This window comes from Engystomops pustulosus, unplaced genomic scaffold, assembly GCF_040894005.1.
Source record: "Engystomops pustulosus unplaced genomic scaffold, aEngPut4.maternal MAT_SCAFFOLD_196, whole genome shotgun sequence".
Taxonomy (NCBI): Eukaryota; Metazoa; Chordata; class Amphibia; order Anura; family Leptodactylidae; genus Engystomops; species Engystomops pustulosus.
The window spans coordinates 46,865-66,753 of record NW_027285076.1 but is presented as its reverse complement, the minus strand read 5'-3'; the positions used below and the strand labels follow the sequence as shown (position 1 = coordinate 66,753).

Below are 19,889 nucleotides of genomic sequence, written 5' to 3'. Positions count from 1 at the left end.
CACATTATGTAACGTTCTACCAATCCCTTCAGTTATCAGAACTCCAGAGTGCTCCATGCGTCCCCTCAATCTCTTGTGATGGCTCTGACATCTTTAGGACGAGCCATCATGTCCTCTCAGCCCCTCACTGCCATCTCCAGGACGAGCCATCATGTCCTCTCAGCCCCACACTGCCATCTCTAGGACGAGCCATCATGTCCTCTCAGCCCCTCACTGCCATCTCCAGGACGAGCCATCACGTCCTCTCAGCCCCTCACTGCCATCTCCAAGACGAGCCATCATGTCCTCTCAGCCCCTCACTGCCATCTCCAGGACGAGCCATCACGTCCTCTCAGCCCCTCACTGCCATCTCCAGGACGAGCCATCATGTCCTCTCAGCCCCTCACTGCCATCTCCAGGACGAGCCATCATGTCCTCTCAGCCCCTCACTGCCATCTCCAGGACGAGCCACCATGTCCTCTCAGCCCCTCACTGCCATCTCCAGGACGAGCCATCATGTCCTCTCAGCCCCTCACTGCCATCTCAAGGACGAGCCATCACGTCCTCTCAGCCCCTCACTGCCATCTCCAGGACGAGCCATCATGTCCTCTCAGCCCCTCAATGCCATCTCCAGGACGAGCCATCATGTCCTCTCAGCCCCTCACTGCCATCTCCAGGACGAGCCATCATGTCCTCTCAGCCCCTCCCTGCCATCTCCAGGACGAGCCATCATGTCCTCTCAGCCCCTCACTGCCATCTCCAGGACGAGCCATCATGTCCTCTCAGCCCTCACTGCCATCTCCAGGACGAGCCATCATGTCCTCTCAGCCCCTCACTGCCATCTCCAGGACGAGCCATCACGTCCTCTCAGCCCCTCACTGCCATCTCCAGGACGAGCCATCACGTCCTCTCAGCCCCTCACTGCCATCTCCAGGACGAGCCATCATGTCCTCTCAGCCCCTCACTGCCATCTCCAGGACGAGCCATCATGTCCTCTCAGCCCCTCAATGCCATCTCCAGGACGAGCCATCATGTCCTCTCAGCCCCTCAATGCCATCTCCAGGACGAGCCATCATGTCCTCTCAGCCCCTCACTGCCATCTCCAGGACGAGCCATCATGTCCTCTCAGCCCCTCACTGCCATCTCCAGGACGAGCCATCATGTCCTCTCAGCCCCTCACTGCCATCTCCAGGACGAGCCATCATGTCCTCTCAGCCCCTCACTGCCATCTCCAGGACGAGCCATCACGTCCTCTCAGCCCCTCACTTCCATCTCCAGGACGAGCCATCATGTCCTCTCAGCCCCTCACTGCCATCTCCAGGACGAGCCATCATGTCCTCTCAGCCCCTCACTGCCATCTCCAGGACGAGCCATCACGTCCTTTTAGCCCCTCACTGCCATCTCCAGGACGAGCCATCACGTCCTTTTAGCCCCTCACTGCCATCTCCAGGACAAGCCATCACGTCCTCTCAGCCCCTCACTGCCATCTCCAGGACGAGCCATCACGTCCTCTCAGCCCCTCACTGCCATCTCCAGGACGAGCCATCACGTCCTTTTAGCCCCTCACTGCCATCTCCAGGACGAGCCATCATGTCCTCTCAGCCCCTCACTGCCATCTCCAGGACGAGCCATCACGTCCTTTTAGCCCCTCACTGCCATCTCCAGGACGAGCCATCACGTCCTCTCAGCCCCTCACTGCCATCTCCAGGACGAGCCATCATGTCCTCTCAGCCCCTCACTGCCATCTCCAGGACGAGCCATCACGTCCTCTCAGCCCCTCACTGCCATCTCCAGGACGAGCCATCATGTCCTCTCAGCCCCTCACTGCCATCTCCAGGACGAGCCATCACGTCCTCTCAGCCCCTCACTGCCATCTCCAGGACGAGCCATCACGTCCTTTTAGCCCCTCACTGCCATCTCCAGGACGAGCCATCATGTCCTCTCAGCCCCTCACTGCCATCTCCAGGACGAGCCATCATGTCCTCTCAGCCCCTCACTGCCATCTCCAGGACGAGCCATCACGTCCTCTCAGCCCCTCACTGCCATCTCCAGGACGAGCCATCACGTCCTTTTAGCCCCTCACTGCCATCTCCAGGACGAGCCATCACGTCCTCTCAGCCCCTCACTGCCATCTCCAGGACGAGCCATCACTTCCTCTCAGCCCCTCACTGCCATCTCCAGGACGAGCCATCACGTCCTCTCAGCCCCTCACTGCCATCTCCAGGACGAGCCACCATGTCCTCTCAGCCCCTCACTGCCATCTCCAGGACGAGCCACCATGTCCTCTCAGCCCCTCACTGCCATCTCCAGGACGAGCCATCGTGTCCTCTCAGCCCCTCACTGCCATCTCCAGGACGAGCCATCATGTCCTTTTAGCCCCTCACTGCCATCTCCAGGACGAGCCACCATGTCTGATCAATCCCTCATGTCCAGCTCCAGGGCTTCTCCTGTGCTGCAGCCATACTCTGGAATGCTCTTGCTTTGCTTTCTTTTCTCTTGTGCTGCACCTACTCTCTGGAATGCTCTTGCTTTGCTTTCTTTTCTCTTGTGCTGCACCTACTCTCTGGAATGCTCTTGCTTTGCTTTCTTTTCTCTTGTGCTGCACCTACTCTCTGGAATGCTCTACCTTCCCAATCATCCTTCGCTGATACAATTGTGATCAGTGATCAGAAGTAACAGACACCGGGCACAAAGTTCTGGTCACGAAGCACTTGGAGAATTCTCACAGACTTTACAGAACAGACAATGAGTAACTGCGAGATTGTTCATAAAAAGTAATATATAAGCGCCATCTGGCCGCCGCGCCACAACACCTGACAGGACTGCAGACGCTTCACAAGTTCTAACGCAGTTTAGAGAAGAGGGAAGCGGGCGGGAGTGCGGTCAGACCCGCTCGGGGGTGATCAGTCACCGCTCAGGGATACAACACTGCGCCTGCATGTGCTGCCGCTATAGGGGACCCCGCACCCCCTTACAGTGTGGCCTATACCAGGTCTCATACTCCAGTCACAGCGAGAGCTGCACCATGTGCTGCCGCTATAGGGGACCCCGCACCCCCTTACAGTGTGGCCTATACCAGGTCTCATACTCCAGTCACAGCGAGAGCTGCACCATGTGCTGCCGCTATAGGGGACCCCGCACCCCCTTACAGTGTGGCCTATACCAGGTCTCATACTCCAGTCACAGCGAGAGCTGCACCATGTGCTGCCGCTATAGGGGACCCCTCACCCCCTTACAGTGTGGCCTATACCAGGTCTCATACTCCAGTCACAGCCAGAGCTGCACCATGTGCTGCCGCTATAGGGGACCCCTCACCCCCTTACAGTGTGGCCTATACCAGGTCTCATACTCCAGTCACAGCGAGAGCTGCACCATGTGCTGCCGCTATAGGGGACCCCTCACCCCCTTACAGTGTGGCCTATACCAGGTCTCATACTCCAGTCACAGCGAGAGCTGCACCATGTGCTGCAGCTATAGAGGACCCCGCACCCCCTTACAGTGTGGCCTATACCAGGTCTCATACTCCAGTCACAGCGAGAGCTGCACCATGTGCTGCCGCTATAGGGGACCCCACACCCCCTTACAGTGTGGCCTACACCAGTTCTCATACTCCAGTCACAGCCAGAGCTGCACCATGTGCTGCAGCTATAGAGGACCCCGCACCCCCTTACAGTGTGGCCTACACCAGGTCTCATACTCCAGTCACAGCCAGAGCTGCACCATGTGCTGCCGCTATAAGGGACCCCGCACCCCCTTACAGTGTGGCCTACACCAGTTCTCATACTCCAGTCACAGCCAGAGCTGCACCATGTGCTGCCGCTATAGGGGGCCCCTCACCCCCTTACAGTGTGGCCTATACCAGGTCTCATACTCCAGTCACAGCGAGAGCTGCACCATGTGCTGCCGCTATAGGGGACCCCTCACCCCCTTACAGTGTGGCCTATACCAGGTCTCATACTCCAGTCACAGCGAGAGCTGCACCATGTGCTGCAGCTATAGAGGACCCCGCACCCCCTTACAGTGTGGCCTATAACAGGTCTCATACTCCAGTCACAGCGAGAGCTGCACCATGTGCTGCAGCTATAGAGGACCCCACACCCCTTACAGTGTGGCCTATACCAGGTCTCATACTCCAGTCACAGCGAGAGCTGCACCATGTGCTGCCGCTATAGGGGACCCCACACCCCTTACAGTGTGGCCTATACCAGGTCTCATACTCCAGTCACAGCGAGAGCTGCACTCACATATCCGCTAATTTACACTCTCAGCCTGCTGCAAAGGGCTCGGGGCTCTACCACTGTGACCCAGCAGGGGGCAGACCAGCTCCACATACCAGTTCAGTTAAAAACGGGGGCGACCTCCGGAGTTGATGAATGATTAGCAGAGGATTCGGTGGCCGCTGATGGTGCGGCAATTAAAGGGTAAACTAGTTAACCACGGATGTACCACTGAACTCCTCCTGGAGGGAGCCAGCATTCACAGGGTTAAAAGACTTTGCTGTTACATACACAGGTCCGGAATTATGTTCAACCGGAATAGATTAACCCCTTACAGTCACATGGAGATTGGGGGCTTGGAGAAAGGACAAAATATAAGGACCATGAAACATTATACATCCTATACGTAGACAGCGTGCTGCCATGTCCTGTGTCCTGACACCTTTCTATCATAGCCAGCAGTGGTCAGGGGTCAGCATGGGCGCTCTGACCCCTCTGTGACTACACCCCCCATACACAGCGAGCTGCCATGTCCTGTGTCCTGACACCTTTCTATCATAGCCAGCAGTGGTCAGGGGTCAGCATGGGTTCTCTGTGACTATACCCCCCATACACAGCGAGCTGCTATGTCCTGTGTCCTGACACCTTTCTATCATAGCCAGCAGTGGTCAGGGGTCAGCATGGGTGCTCTGTGACTACACCCCCCATACACAGCGAGCTGCTATGTCCTGTGTCCTGACACCTTTCTATCATAGCCAGCAGTGGTCAGGGGTCAGCATGGGTTCTCTGTGACTATACCCCCCATACACAGCGAGCTGCTATGTCCTGTGTCCTGACACCTTTCTATCATAGCCAGCAGTGGTCAGGGGTCAGCATGGGTGCTCTGACCTCTCTGTGACTACACCCCCCATACTCAGCGAGCTGCTATGTCCTGTGTCCTGACACCTTTCTATCATAGCCAGCAGTGGTCAGGGGTCAGCATGGGTGCTCTGACCCCTCTGTGACTACACCCCCCATACACAGTGAGCTGCCATGTCCTGTGTGTCCTGACACCTTTCTATCATAGCCAGCAGTGGTCAGGGGTCAGCATGGGCGCTCTGACCCCTCTGTGACTACACCCCCCATACACAGCGAGCTGCCATGTCCTGTGTGTCCTGACACCTTTCTATCATAGCCAGCAGTGGTCAGGGGTCAGCATGGGCGCTCTGACCCCTCTGTGACTACACCCCCCATACACAGCGAGCTGCCATGTCCTGTGTGTCCTGACACCTTTCTATCATAGCCAGCAGTGGTCAGGGGTCAGCATGGGCGCTCTGACCCCTCTGTGACTACACCCCCCATACACAGCGAGCTGCCATGTCCTGTGTGTCCTGACACCTTTCTATCATAGCCAGCAGTGGTCAGGGGTCAGCATGGGCGCTCTGACCCCTCTGTGACTACACCCCCCATACACAGCGAGCTGCCATGTCCTGTGTGTCCTGACCCCTTTCTATCATAGCCAGCAGTGGTCAGGGGTCAGCATGGGTGCTCTGACCTCTCTGTGACTACACCCCCCATACACAGCGAGCTGCCATGTCCTGTGTGTCCTGACACCTTTCTATCATAGCCAGCAGTGGTCAGGGGTCAGCATGGGCGCTCTGACCCCTCTGTGACTACACCCCTCATACACAGCGAGCTGCCATGTCCTGTGTGTCCTGACACCTTTCTATCATAGCCAGCAGTGGTCAGGGGTCAGCATGGGCGCTCTGACCCCTCTGTGACTACACCCCTCATACACAGCGAGCTGCCATGTCCTGTGTGTCCTGACACCTTTCTATCATAGCCAGCAGTGGTCAGGGGTCAGCATGGGTGCTCTGACCTCTCTGTGACTACACCCCCCATACACAGCGAGCTGCCATGTCCTGTGTGTCCTGACACCTTTCTATCATAGCCAGCAGTGGTCAGGGGTCAGCATGGGCGCTCTGACCCCTCTGTGACTACACCCCTCATACACAGCGAGCTGCCATGTCCTGTGTGTCCTGACACCTTTCTATCATAGCCAGCAGTGGTCAGGGGTCAGCATGGGCGCTCTGACCCCTCTGTGACTACACCCCTCATACACAGCGAGCTGCCATGTCCTGTGTGTCCTGACACCTTTCTATCATAGCCAGCAGTGGTCAGGGGTCAGCATGGGTGCTCTGACCCCTCTGTGACTACACCCCCCATACACAGCGAGCTGCCATGTCCTGTGTGTCCTGACACCTTTCTATCATAGCCAGCAGTGGTCAGGGGTCAGCATGGGCGCTCTGACCCCTCTGTGACTACACCCCCCATACACAGCGAGCTGCCATGTCCTGTGTGTCCTGACACCTTTCTATCATAGCCAGCAGTGGTCAGGGGTCAGCATGGGTGCTCTGACCCCTCTGTGACTACACCCCCCATACACAGCGAGCTGCCATGTCCTGTGTGTCCTGACACCTTTCTATCATAGCCAGCAGTGGTCAGGGGTCAGCATGGGCGCTCTGACCCCTCTGTGACTACACCCCCCATACACAGCGAGCTGCCATGTCCTGTGTGTCCTGACACCTTTCTATCATAGCCAGCAGTGGTCAGGGGTCAGCATGGGTGCTCTGACCCCTCTGTGACTACACCCCCATACACAGCGAGCTGCCATGTCCTGTGTGTCCTGACACCTTTCTATCACAGCCAGCAGTGGTCAGGGGTCAGCATGGGTGCTCTGACCCCTCTGTGACTACACCCCCATACACAGCGAGCTGCCATGTCCTATGTGTCCTGACACCTTTCTATCATAGCCAGCAGTGGTCAGGGGTCAGCATGGGAGCTCTGACCTCTGTGACTACTCCCCCCATACAAAGCGAGCTGCCATGTCCTGTGTGTCCTGACACCTTTCTATCATAGCCAGCAGTGGTCAGGGGTCAGCATGGGCGCTCTGACCCATCTGTGACTACATCCCCCATACACAGCGAGCTGCCATGTCCCGTGTGTCCTGACACCTTTCTATCATAGCCAGCAGTGGTCAGGGGTCAGCATGGGCGCTCTGACCCCTCTGTGACTACACCCCCCCCCCCCCCCCAATACACAGCGAGCTGCCATGTCCTGTGTGTCCTGACACCTTTCTATCATAGCCAGCAGTGGTCAGGGGTCAGCATGGGTGCTCTGACCCCTCTGTGACTACACTCCCCATACACAGCGAGCTGCCATGTCCTGTGTGTCCTGACACCTTTCTATCATAGCCAGCAGTGGTCAGGGGTCAGCATGGGCGCTCTGACCTCTCTGTGACTACACCCCCCACACACAGCGAGCTGCCATGTCCTGTGTGTCCTGACACCTTTCTATCATAGCCAGCAGTGGTCAGGGGTCAGCATGGGCGCTCTGACCTCTCTGTGACTACACCCCCCACACACAGCGAGCTGCCATGTCCTGTGTGTCCTGACACCTTTCTATCATAGCCAGCAGTGGTCAGGGGTCAGCATGGGTGCTCTGACCTCTCTGTGACTACACCCCCCACACACAGCGAGCTGCCATGTCCTGTGTCCTGACACCTTTCTATCATAGCCAGCAGTGGTCAGGGGTCAGCATGGGCGCTCTGACCCCTCTGTGACTACACCCCCCATACACAGCGAGCTGCCATGTCCTGTGTGTCCTGACACCTTTCTATCATAGCCAGCAGTGGTCAGGGGTCAGCATGGGAGCTCTGACCCTTCTGTGACTACATCCCCCATACACAGCGAGCTGCCATGACCTGTGTGTCCTGACACCTTTCTATCATAGCCAGCAGTGGTCAGGGGTCAGCATGGGCGCTCTGACCCCTCTGTGACTACACCCCCCATACACAGCGAGCTGCCATGTCCTGTGTGTCCTGACACCTTTCTATCATAGCCAGCAGGGGTCAGCATGGGCGCTCTGACCCCTATGTGACTACACCCCCCATACACAGGGAGCTTCCATGTCCTGTGTGTCCTGACACCTTTCTATCATAGCCAGCAGTGGTCAGGGGTCAGCATGGGTGCTCTGACCCCTCTGTGACTACACCCCCATACACAGCGAGCTGCCATGTCCTGTGTCCTGACACCTTTCTATCATAGCCAGCAGTGGTCAGGGGTCAGCATGGGCGCTCTGACCTCTCTGTGACTACACCCCCCATACACAGCGAGCTGCCATGTCCTGTGTCCTGACACCTTTCTATCATAGCCAGCAGTGGTCAGGGGTCAGCATGGGTGCTCTGACCTCTCTGTGACTACACCCCCCACACACAGCGAGCTGCCATGTCCTGTGTCCTGACACCTTTCTATCATAGCCAGCAGTGGTCAGGGGTCAGCATGGGCGCTCTGACCCCTCTGTGACTACACCCCCCATACACAGCGAGCTGCCATGTCCTGTGTGTCCTGACACCTTTCTATCATAGCCAGCAGTGGTCAGGGGTCAGCATGAGCGCTCTGACCCCTCTGTGACTACACCCCCCATACACAGCGATCTGCCATGTCCTGTGTGTCCTGACACCTTTCTATCATAGCCAGCAGTGGTCAGGGGTCAGCATGGGAGCTCTGACCCTTCTGTGACTACATCCCCCATACACAGCGAGCTGCCATGTCCTGTGTGTCCTGACACCTTTCTATCATAGCCAGCAGTGGTCAGGGGTCAGCATGGGCGCTCTGACCCCTCTGTGACTACACCCCCCATACACAGCGAGCTGCCATGTCCTGTGTGTCCTGACACCTTTCTATCATAGCCAGCAGTGGTCAGGGGTCAGCATGGGTGCTCTGACCCCCCTGTGACTACACCCCCCATACACAGCGAGCTGCCATGTCCTGTGTCCTGACACCTTTCTATCATAGCCAGCAGTGGTCAGGGGTCAGCATGGGCGCTCTGACCCCTCTGTGACTACACCCCCCATACACAGCGAGCTGCCATGTCCTGTGTCCTGACACCTTTCTATCATAGCCAGCAGTGGTCAGGGGTCAGCATGGGCGCTCTGACCCCTCTGTGACTACACCCCCATACACAGCGAGCTGCCATGTCCTGTGTGTCCTGACACCTTTCTATCATAGCCAGCAGTGGTCAGGGGTCAGCATGGGCGCTCTGACCCCTCTGTGACTACATCCCCCCATACACAGCGAGCTGCCATGTCCTGTGTGTCCTGACACCTTTCTATCATAGCCAGCAGTGGTCAGGGGTCAGCATGGGCGCTCTGACCCTTCTGTGACTACATCCCCCATACACAGCGAGCTGCCATGTCCTGTGTGTCCTGACACCTTTCTATCATAGCCAGCAGTGGTCAGGGGTCAGCATGGGGGCTCTGACCCCTCTGTGACTACACCCCCCATACACAGCAAGCTGCCATGTCCTGTGTGTCCTGACACCTTTCTATCATAGCCAGCAGTGGTCAGGGGTCAGCATGGGCGCTCTGACCCCTCTGTGACTACATCCCCCATACACAGCGAGCTGCCATGTCCTGTGTGTCCTGACACCTTTCTATCATAGCCAGCAGTGGTCAGGGGTCAGCATGGGCGCTCTGACCCCTCTGTGACTACACCCCCATACACGGCGAGCTGCCATGTCCTGTGTGTCCTGACACCTTTCTATCATAGCCAGCAGTGGTCAGGGATCAGCATGGGCGCTCTGACCCCTCTGTGACTACACCCCCCATACACAGCGAGCTGCCATGTCCTGTGTGTCCTGACACCTTTCTATCATAGCCAGCAGTGGTCAGGGGTCAGCATGGGCGCTCTGACCCCTCTGTGACTACATCCCCCATACACAGCGAGCTGCCATGTCCTGTGTGTCCTGACACCTTTCTATCATAGCCAGCAGTGGTCAGGGGTCAGCATGGGTGCTCTGACCCCTCTGTGACTACACCCCCATACACAGCGAGCTGCCATGTCCTGTGTGTCCTGACACCTTTCTATCATAGCCAGCAGTGATCAGGGGTCAGCATGGGCGCTCTGACCTCTCTGTGACTACACCCCCCATACACAGCGAGCTGCCATGTCCTGTGTGTCCTGACACCTTTCTATCATAGCCAGCAGTGGTTAGGGGTCAGCATGGGCGCTCTGACCACTCTGTGACTACACCCCCCATACACAGCGAGCTGCCATGTCCTGTGTGTCCTGACACCTTCCTATCATAGCCAGCAGTGGTCAGGGGTCAGCATGGGCGCTCTGACCTCTCTGTGACTACACCCCCCATACACAGCGAGCTGCCATGTCCTGTGTGTCCTGACACCTTTCTATCATAGCCAGCAGTGGTCAGGGGTCAGCATGGGCGCTCTGACCCCTCTGTGACTACATCCCCCATACACAGCGAGCTGCCATGTCCTGTGTCCTGACACCTTTCTATCATAGCCAGCAGTGGTCAGGGGTCAGCATGGGCGCTCTGACCCCTCTGTGACTACACCCCCCATACACAGCGAGCTGCCATGTCCTGTGTCCTGACACCTTTCTATCATAGCCAGCAGTGGTCAGGGGTCAGCATGGGTGCTCTGACCCCTCTGTGACTACACCCCCATACACAGCGAGCTGCCATGTCCTGTGTGTCCTGACACCTTTCTATCATAGCCAGCAGTGGTCAGGGGTCAGCATGGGTGCTCTGACCCCTCTGTGACTACACTCCCCATACACAGCGAGCTGCCATGTTCTGTGTCCTGACACCTTTCTATCATAGCCAGCAGTGGTCAGGGGTCAGCATGGGCGCTCTGACCCCTCTGTGACTACACCCCCCATACACAGCGAGCTGCCATGTCCTGTGTGTCCTGACACCTTTCTATCATAGCCAGCAGTGGTCAGGGGTCAGCATGGGCGCTCTGACCCCTCTGTGACTACATCCCCATACACAGCGAGCTGCCATGTACTGTGTGTCCTGACACCTTTCTATCATAGCCAGCAGTGGTCAGGGGTCAGCATGGGCGCTCTGACCCCTCTGTGACTACACCCCCCATACACAGCGAGCTGCCATGTCCTGTGTCCTGACACCTTTCTATCATAGCCAGCAGTGGTCAGGGGTCAGCATGGGCGCTCTGACCCCTCTGTGACTACACCCTCCATACACAGCGAGCTGCCATGTCCTGTGTGTCCTGACACCTTTCTATCATAGCCAGCAGTGGTCAGGGGTCAGCATGGGTGCTCTGACCCCTCTGTGACTACATCCCCCATACACAGCAAGCTGCCATGTCCTGTGTGTCCTGACACCTTTCTATCATAGCCAGCAGTGGTCAGGGGTCAGCATGGGCGCTCTGACCCCTCTGTGATTACACCCCCCATACACAGCGAGCTGCCATGTCCTGTGTCCTGACACCTTTCTATCATAGCCAGCAGTGGTCAGGGGTCAGCATGGGCGCTCTGACCCCTCTGTGACTACACCTCCCATACACAGCGAGCTGCCATGTCCTGTGTGTCCTGACACCTTTCTATCATAGCCAGCAGTGGTCAGGGGTCAGCATGGGTGCTCTGACCCCTCTGTGACTACACCCCCATACACGGCGAGCTGCCATGTCCTGTGTGTCCTGACACCTTTCTATCATAGCCAGCAGTGGTCAGGGGTCAGCATGGGCGCTCTGACCTCTCTGTGACTACATCCCCCATACACAGCGAGCTGCCATGTCCTGTGTCCTGACACCTTTCTATAATAGCCAGCAGTGGTCAGGGGTCAGCATGGGCGCTCTGACCCCTCTGTGACTACACCCCTCATACACAGCGAGCTGCCATGTCCTGTGTGTCCTGACACCTTTCTATCATAGCCAGCAGTGGTCAGGGGTCAGCATGGGCGCTCTGACCTCTCTGTGACTACACCCCCCATACACAGCGAGCTGCCATGTACTGTGTGTCCTGACACCTTTCTATCATAGCCAGCAGTGGTCAGGGGTCAGCATGGGCGCTCTGACCCCTCTGTGACTACATCCCCCATACACAGCGAGCTGCCATGTCCTGTGTGTCCTGACACCTTTCTATCATAGCCAGCAGTGGTCAGGGGTCAGCATGGGTGCTCTGACACCTCTGTGACTACAACCCCCATACACAGCGAGCTGCCATGTCCTGTGTCCTGACACCTTTCTATCATAGCCAGCAGTGGTCAGGGGTCAGCATGGACGCCCTGACCCCTCTGTGACTACACCCCCCATACACAGCGAGCTGCCATGTCCTGTGTGTCCTGACACCTTTCTATCATAGCCAGCAGTGGTCAGGGGTCAGCATGGGCGCTCTGACCTCTCTGTGACTACACCCCCCATACACAGCGAGCTGCCATGTCCTGTGTGTCCTGACACCTTTCTATCATAGCCAGCAGTGGTCAGGGGTCAGCATGGGTGCTCTGACCCCTCTGTGACTACACCCCCATACACAGCGAGCTGCCATGTCCTGTGTGTCCTGACACCTTTCTATCATAGCCAGCAGTGGTCAGCATGGGGGCTCTGACCCCTCTGTGACTACACCCTCCATACACAGCGAGCTGCCATGTTCTGTGTGTCCTGACACCTTTCTATCATAGCCAGCAGTGGTCAGGGGTCAGCATGGGCGCTCTGACCCCTCTGTGACTATACTCCCCATACACAGTGAGCTGCCATGTCCTGTGTGTCCTGACACCTTTCTATCATAGCCAGCAGTGGTCAGGGGTCAGCATGGGTGCTCTGACCTCTCTGTGACTACACCCCCCATACACAGCGAGCTGCCATGTCCTGTGTATCCTGACACCTTTCTATCATAGCCAGCAGTGGTCAGGGGTCAGCATGGGCGCTCTGACCCCTCTGTGACTACACCCCCCATACACAGCGAGCTGCCATGTCCTGTGTGTCCTGACACCTTTCTATCATAGCCAGCAGTGGTCAGGGGTCAGCATGGGCGCTCTGACCCCTCTGTGACTACACCCCCCATACACAGCGAGCTGCCATGTCCTGTGTGTCCTGACACCTTTCTATCATAGCCAGCAGTGGTCAGGGGTCAGCATGGCTGCTCTGACCTCTCTGTGACCACAGCCCCCATACACAGCGAGCTGCCATGTCCTGTGTGTCCTGACACCTTTCTATCATAGCCAGCAGTGGTCAGGGGTCAGCATGGGTGCTCTGACCTCTCTGTGACTACAGCCCCCATACACAGCGAGCTGCCATGACCTGTGTGTCCTGACACCTTTCTATCATAGCCAGCAGTGGTCAGGGGTCAGCATGGGCGCTCTGACCCCTCTGTGACTATACTCCCCATACACAGCGAGCTGCCATGTCCTGTGTGTCCTGACACCTTTCTATCATAGCCAGCAGTGGTCAGGGGTCAGCATGGGTGCTCTGACCCCTCTGTGACTACACCCCCCATACACAGCGAGCTGCCATGTCCTGTGTGTCCTGACACCTTTCTATCATAGCCAGCAGTGGTCAGGGGTCAGCATGGGCGCTCTGACCCCTCTGTGACTACACCCCCCATACACAGCGAGCTGCCATGTCCTGTGTGTCCTGACACCTTTCTATCATAGCCAGCAGTGGTCAGGGGTCAGCATGGGTGCTCTGACCCCTCTGTGACTATACTCCCCATACACAGCGAGCTGCCATGTCCTGTGTGTCCTGACACCTTTCTATCATAGCCAGCAGTGGTCAGGGGTCAGCATGGGCGCTCTGACCTCTCTGTGACTACACCCCCATACACAGCGAGCTGCCATGTACTGTGTGTCCTGACACCTTTCTATCATAGCCAGCAGTGGTCAGGGGTCAGCATGGGCGCTCTGACCCCTCTGTGACTACACCCCCCATACACAGCGAGCTGCCATGTCCTGTGTGTCCTGACACCTTTCTATCATAGCCAGCAGTGGTCAGGGGTCAGCATGGGCGCTCTGACCCCTCTGTGACTACACCCCCCATACACAGCGAGCTGCCATGTCCTGTGTCCTGACACCTTTCTATCATAGCCAGCAGTGGTCAGGGGTCAGCATGGGCGCTCTGACCCCTCTGTGACTACACCCCCATACACGGCGAGCTGCCATGTCCTGTGTGTCCTGACACCTTTCTATCATAGCCAGCAGTGGTCAGGGGTCAGCATGGGCGCTCTGACCTCTCTGTGACTACATCCCCCATACACAGCGAGCTGCCATGTCCTGTGTCCTGACACCTTTCTATAATAGCCAGCAGTGGTCAGGGGTCAGCATGGGCGCTCTGACCCCTCTGTGACTACACCGCCCATACACAGCGAGCTGCCATGTCCTGTGTGTCCTGACACCTTTCTATCATAGCCAGCAGTGGTCAGGGGTCAGCATGGGCGCTCTGACCCCTCTGTGACTACATCCCCCATACACAGCGAGCTGCCATGTCCTGTGTGTCCTGACACCTTTCTATCATAGCCAGCAGTGGTCAGGGGTCAGCATGGGGGCTCTGACCCCTCTGTGACTACAACCCCCATACACAGCGAGCTGCCATGTCCTGTGTGTCCTGACACCTTTCTATCATAGCCAGCAGTGGTCAGGGGTCAGCATGGGCGCTCTGACCCCTCTGTGACTACACCCCCCATACACAGCGAGCTGCCATGTCCTGTGTGTCCTGACACCTTTCTATCATAGCCAGCAGTGGTCAGGGGTCAGCATGGGTGCTCTGACCCCTCTGTGACTACACCCCCCATACACAGCGAGCTGCCATGTCCTGTGTCCTGACACCTTTCTATCATAGCCAGCAGTGGTCAGGGGTCAGCATGGACGCCCTGACCCCTCTGTGACTACACCCCCCATACACAGCGAGCTGCCATGTCCTGTGTGTCCTGACACCTTTCTATCATAGCCAGCAGTGGTCAGGGGTCAGCATGGGCGCTCTGACCCCTCTGTGACTACACCTCCATACACAGTGAGCTGCCATGTCCTGTGTGTCCTGACACCTTTCTATCATAGCCAGCAGTGGTCAGGGGTCAGCATGGGCGCTCTGACCTCTCTGTGACTACACCCCCCATACACAGCGAGCTGCCATGTCCTGTGTGTCCTTACACCTTTCTATCATAGCCAGCAGTGGTCAGGGGTCAGCATGGGTGCTCTGACCCCTCTGTGACTACACCCTCCATACACAGCGAGCTGCCATGTCCTGTGTGTCCTGACACCTTTCTATCATAGCCAGCAGTGGTCAGGGGTCAGCATGGGCGCTCTGACCCCTCTGTGACTATACTCCCCATACACAGCGAGCTGCCATGTCCTGTGTGTCCTGACACCTTTCTATCATAGCCAGCAGTGGTCAGGGGTCAGCATGGGCGCTCTGACCCCTCTGTGACTACACCCCCCATACACAGCAAGCTGCCATGTCCTGTGTGTCCTGACACCTTTCTATCATAGCCAGCAGTGGTCAGGGGTCAGCATGGGCGCTCTGACCTCTCTGTGACTACACCCCCCATACACAGCGAGCTGCCATGTCCTGTGTGTCCTGACACCTTTCTATCATAGCCAGCAGTGGTCAGGGGTCAGCATGGGTGCTCTGACCTCTCTGTGACCACATCCCCCATACACAGGGAGCTGCCATGCCCTGTGTGTCCTGACACCTTTCTATCATAGCCAGCAGTGGTCAGGGGTCAGCATGGGTGCTCTGACCTCTCTGTGACCACAGCCCCCATACACAGCGAGCTGCCATGTCCTGTGTGTCCTGACACCTTTCTATCATAGCCAGCAGTGGTCAGGGGTCAGCATGGGTGCTCTGACCTCTCTGTGACTACAGCCCCCATACACAGCGAGCTGCCATGACCTGTGTGTCCTGACACCTTTCTATCATAGCCAGCAGTGGTCAGGGGTCAGCATGGGCGCTCTGACCCCTCTGTGACTACATCCCCCATACACAGCGAGCTGCCATGTCCTGTGTGTCCTGACACCTTTCTATCATAGCCAGCAGTGGTCAGGGGTCAGCATGGGCGCTCTGACCCCTCTGTGACTACATCCCCCATACACAGCGAGCTGCCATGTCCTGTGTGTCCTGACACCTTTCTATCATAGCCAGCAGTGGTCAGGGGTCGGCATGGGCGCTCTGACCTCTCTGTGACTACACCCTCCATACACAGCGAGCTGCCATGTCCTGTGTGTCCTGACACCTTTTTATCATAGCCAGCAGTGGTCAGGGGTCAGCATGGGCGCTCTGACCCCTCTGTGACTACACCCCCCATACACAGCGAGCTGCCATGTCCTGTGTGTCCTGACACCTTTCTATCATAGCCAGCAGTGGTCAGGGGTCAGCATGGGCGCTCTGACCCCTCTGTGACTACACCCCCCATACACAGCGAGCTGCCATGTCCTGTGTGTCCTGACACCTTTCTATCATAGCCAGCAGTGGTCAGGGATCAGCATGGATGCTCTGACCCCTCTGTGACTACACCCCCCATACACAGCGAGCTGCCATGTCCTGTGTGTCCTGACACCTTTCTATCATAGCCAGCAGTGGTCAGGGGTCAGCATGGGCGCTCTGACTCCTATGTGACTACACCCCCCATACACAGCGAGCTGCCATGTCCTGTGTGTCCTGACACCTTTCTATCATAGCCAGCAGTGGTCAGGGGTCAGCATGGGCGCTCTGACCCCTCTGTGACTACACCCCCCATACACAGCGAGCTGCCATGTCCTGTGTGTCCTGACACCTTTCTATCATAGCCAGCAGTGGTCAGGGGTCAGCATGGGCGCTCGGACCCCTCTGTGACTACACCCCCCATACACAGCGAGCTGCCATGTACTGTGTGTCCTGACACCTTTCTATCATAGCCAGCAGTGGTCAGGGGTCAGCATGGGTGCTCTGACCCCTCTGTGACTACACCCCCCATACACAGCGAGCTGCCATGTCCTGTGTCCTGACACCTTTCTATCATAGCCAGCAGTGGTCAGGGGTCAGCATGGACGCCCTGACCCCTCTGTGACTACACCCCCCATACACAGCGAGCTGCCATGTCCTGTGTCCTGACACCTTTCTATCATAGCCAGCAGTGGTCAGGGGTCAGCATGGGCGCTCTGACCCCTCTGTGACTACACCCCCCATACACAGCGACCTGCCATGTCCTGTGTGTCCTGACACCTTTCTATCATAGCCAGCAGTGGTCAGGGGTCAGCATGGGCGCTCTGACCCCTCTGTGACTACACCCTCCATACACAGCGAGCTGCCATGTCCTGTGTGTCCTGACACCTTTCTATCATAGCCAGCAGTGGTCAGGGGTCAGCATGGGCGCTCTGACCCCTCTGTGACTACACCTCCCATACACAGCGAGCTGCCATGTCCTGTGTGTCCTGACACCTTTCTATCATAGCCAGCAGTGGTCAGGGGTCAGCATGGGCGCTCTGACCTCTCTGTGACTACACCCCCCATACACAGCGAGCTGCCATGTCCTGTGTCCTGACACCTTTCTATAATAGCCAGCAGTGGTCAGGGGTCAGCATGGGCGCTCTGACCTCTCTGTGACTACTTCCCCCATACACAGCGAGCTGCCATGTCCTGTGTCCTGACACCTTTCTATCATAGCCAGCAGTGGTCAGGGGTCAGCATGAGCGCTCTGACCCCTCTGTGACTACACCCCCCATACACAGCGAGCTGCCATGTTGTGTGTCCTGACACCTTTCTATCATAGCCAGCAGTGGTCAGGGGTCAGCATGGGCGCTCTGACCCCTCTGTGACTACATCCCCCATACACAGCGAGCTGCCATGTCCTGTGTGTCCTGACACCTTTCTATCATAGCCAGCAGTGATCAGGGGTCAGCATGGCGGCTCTGACCCCTCTGTGACTACACCCCCCATACACAGCGAGCTGCCATGTCCTGTGTGTCCTGACACCTTTCTATCATAGCCAGCAGTGGTCAGGGGTCAGCATGGGTGCTCTGACCCCTCTGTGACTACACCTCCCATACACAGCGAGCTGCCATGTCCTGTGTGTCCTGACACCTTTCTATCATAGCCAGCAGTGGTCAGGGGTCAGCATGGGCGCTCTGACCCCTCTGTGACTACACCCCCCATACACAGCGAGCTGCCATGTCCTGTGTGTCCTGACACCTTTCTATCATAGCCAGCAGTGGTCAGGGGTCGGCATGGGCGCTCTGACCCCTCTGTGACTACACCCCTCATACACAGCGAGCTGCCATGTCCTGTGTGTCCTGACACCTTTCTATCATAGCCAGCAGTGGTCAGGGGTCAGCATGGGCGCTCTGACCCCTCTGTGACTACACCTCCCATACACAGCGAGCTGCCATGTCCTGTGTGTCCTGACACCTTTCTATCATAGCCAGCAGTGGTCAGAGGTCAGCATGGGCGCTCTGACCCCTCTGTGTCTACACTCCCATACACAGCGAGCTGCCATGTCCTGTGTGTCCTGACACCTTTCTATCATAGCCAGCAGTGGTCAGGGGTCAGCATGGGCGCTCTGACCTCTCTGTGACTACTTCCCCCATACACAGCGAGCTGCCATGTCCTGTGTCCTGACACCTTTCTATCATAGCCAGCAGTGGTCAGGGGTCAGCATGAGCGCTCTGACCCCTCTGTGACTACACCCCCCATACACAGCGAGCTGCCATGTTGTGTGTCCTGACACCTTTCTATCATAGCCAGCAGTGGTCAGGGGTCAGCATGGGCGCTCTGACCCCTCTGTGACTACATCCCCCATACACAGCGAGCTGCCATGTCCTGTGTGTCCTGACACCTTTCTATCATAGCCAGCAGTGATCAGGGGTCAGCATGGGCGCTCTGACCCCTCTGTGACTACACCCCTCATACACAGCGAGCTGCCATGTCCTGTGTGTCCTGACACCTTTCTATCATAGCCAGCAGTGGTCAGGGGTCAGCATGGGCGCTCTGACCCCTCTGTGACTACACCCCCCATACACAGCGAGCTGCCATGTTCTGTGTGTCCTGACACCTTTCTATCATAGCCAGCAGTGGTCAGGGGTCAGCATGGGCACTCTGACCCCTCTGTGACTACACCCCCATACACAGCGAGCTGCCATGTCCTGTGTGTCCTGACACCTTTCTATCATAGCCAGCAGTGGTCAGGGGTCAGCATGAGCGCTCTGACCTCTCTGTGACTACACCCCCCATACACAGCGAGCTGCCATGTCCTGTGTGTCCTGACACCTTTCTATCATAGCCAGCAGTGGTCAGCATGGGCGCTCTGACCCCTCTGTGACTACACCCCCCATACACAGCGAGCTGCCATGTCCTGTGTGTCCTGACACCTTTCTATCATAGCCAGCAGTGGTCGGAGGTCAGCATGGGCGCTCTGACCTCTCTGTGACTACACCCCCCATACACAGCGAGCTGCCATGTCCTGTGTGTCCTGACACCTTTCTATCATAGCCAGCAGTGGTCAGGTGTCAGCATGGGCGCTCTGACCCCTCTGTGACTACACCCCCCATACACAGCGAGCTGCCATGTCCTGTGTGTCCTGACACCTTTCTATCATAGCCAGCAGTGGTCAGGTGTCAGCATGGGCGCTCTGACCCCTCTGTGACTACACCCCCCATACACAGCGAGCTGCCATGTCCTGTGTGTCCTGACACCTTTCTATCATAGCCAGCAGTGGTCAGGTGTCAGCATGGGCGCTTGCTCCTGGACTGATTCCTCCATGTTGCGGATCATCAGGTAGGGGATGATGTTACGTCCAGACTCTATTTCTGCTTTGGTCTGTGCACACAATGGGCGTGAGAGCTGCACAAATATATTTACAAATAACAGTTGTCTCCTGCAGGCGCCCAGCACCGAAGGCAAACACCATCCGCACCGCCCGACATTGTCCCCAT

General features: G+C 57.2%; 1 protein-coding gene across 2 annotated transcripts in view; it reads right to left on the bottom strand.

Annotated features, from left to right (window-relative positions):
- STK33 (serine/threonine kinase 33) overlaps positions 1-19,889 on the bottom strand; it is a 69,277-nt gene that overhangs the window by 27,177 nt on the left and 22,211 nt on the right. The window lies entirely within an intron of this gene.